This window comes from Lactuca sativa, chromosome 8 (assembly GCF_002870075.4).
Source record: "Lactuca sativa cultivar Salinas chromosome 8, Lsat_Salinas_v11, whole genome shotgun sequence".
In the NCBI taxonomy this organism is placed as follows: domain Eukaryota; kingdom Viridiplantae; phylum Streptophyta; class Magnoliopsida; order Asterales; family Asteraceae; genus Lactuca; species Lactuca sativa.
In genome coordinates, this window is record NC_056630.2 from 80,133,029 (window position 1) to 80,134,827 (window position 1,799).

Here is a 1,799-nt window from a genome sequence, read left to right on the forward strand (position 1 = left end):
AGATAGGAGAGTCAAGTTCATCCTCAAGGCACAAGATCATTTTTGAACATTTGGATCAAATACCTATCCAAACCGGATCCGAATATGATACCGAACTTGAATTTGAAGAACATACGAGCGAGCCCGAGAACGAGCCAAGGAACGAGATGGCAGCAATTGAGGAGATGTCTATGGGAGCTTACACAAAACGGATCCGAGAAGATGTGGGTCCCGGTTTAGTCCAACCCGCAATACCTGCCACTGCCACATTTGAGCTGAAAGGGCACATCTTGACTGCACTGAAGGATATCCCATTTTATGGGAAAGATCATGAGGATGCTTTTAAGCATTTAGACGAAGTAAATGACATTGCGGATTACTTCAATGTCCCAAATGTCAACAGAAACACCATACTGCTTAGGATGCTTCCCATTACTTTCAAGGGAGCTGCTAAAGAGTGGTTAAAATCACTTCCACCGGGTACAATCACCACTTGGGCTCAAATGCGTGAGCAATTTTTGGACCAGTTTTGCCCACCATCCAAGATAGCTAAACTCAAGAAGGCAATAGCCAACTTTGAGCAACAGCCGGGGGAGTCATTATATGAAGCATGGGAGCGATACAAGGGCTTGCTTAGAAATTGCCCTCAGCATGATCTAAATGTGCAACAAGAGATGTCAATTTTCTATGATGGGGTCAACGTTATGACAAGATAACTCCTTGACTCTCAAGGACCTTTGACAAAGAAAAATCCAAGGGAGGTCAAGGAGCTGATTGAAGAATTCGCGAAGCACTCTCGCGAATACTACAACCCTAGGCAAGATGGAATCAAAGGCGGTGGAGGGGCCCAAACTGAAGAAATAGCAGCCATGATGGCTATGCTAAATAATATGGACCGGAGGTTGACACAAATGGACCACTCAATTCATGCCATAATAGTGGGTTGAGAGAGGTGTAGTGGTCCACACTTGACCAAGGACTGCAATTTAAATGATTTTGGGAATAGAAAAGCTCAAGTGTGCTACTCAAGTGGGGATAAGTTTGATGAAGACTGGAGGAAACCAAAGAAGGAGTGGTTGCCATATGAAGAATTTAAGAAGAAAAAAGAAGAAAAGTATAGGCAAACAAGCCGACGCTTCTACCAAAAGGAGCAGTCGCCAGCTGAGAAGAAACCCAATCTAGAGAGCATGTTGATGAAGTTTATGAAAGCCTCAGAAAAGAGACACGAGGCTACTAATTCTGCTATTAATGAACAAAGAACTTTGGTCAAGAATCATCATGCATTGATGGTAGAACAACAAACTTTAATAAAGAATCAGCAAGCTTCCATCAATAACCTTGAAGTACAACTTGGTCAACTAGCCACTCTGGTTCATGAGAAGTTGTCCCCGAAAAATCCCGAAACGAAGGGCCAATCACATGTAATGGCAATAGATACTGAAGAAGAGGCCATCTCTAAGTTCCTAGAGGCATTAGAAGAAGAACCACAGCAGCCCAATCCAAAACCAAAGAAGCCAAAGTTCGAAAGAGAAGGGGTTGCTGAAACACCTATGCCACGACGTGGCACTTGTCTGGCCACGACGTGGCCCCTGACTAAACAAAAAGTGCCTGAGCCCGTTCCGGTTTATCAGCCGCCTTTTCCGTTTCCATCCCGAGCTGCCCTTAGTCCACTGGAAAGAGAGCATCTAGAGTTTGTTAAACACGTGAAGGGAATCCCGATTAATACTCCCTTTGTTGAGTCCTTATCCAAAATTCCCGAGTATCAAAGATTACTGCAAGCCTTGATAGACACCCGTAACCAATTAAAGAAGCATTCTAAG

General features: G+C 44.0%; 1 non-coding gene across 1 annotated transcript; it reads right to left on the minus strand.

Annotated features, from left to right (window-relative positions):
• Nucleotides 1–530: 530 nt before the first annotated feature.
• On the minus strand, nt 531–637 carry LOC111896164 (small nucleolar RNA R71). Its single transcript, XR_002851823.1, has one exon. It is a non-coding gene; the product is annotated as a small nucleolar RNA R71 (small nucleolar RNA).
• Between the last annotated feature and the right edge of the window lie 1,162 nt (nt 638–1,799).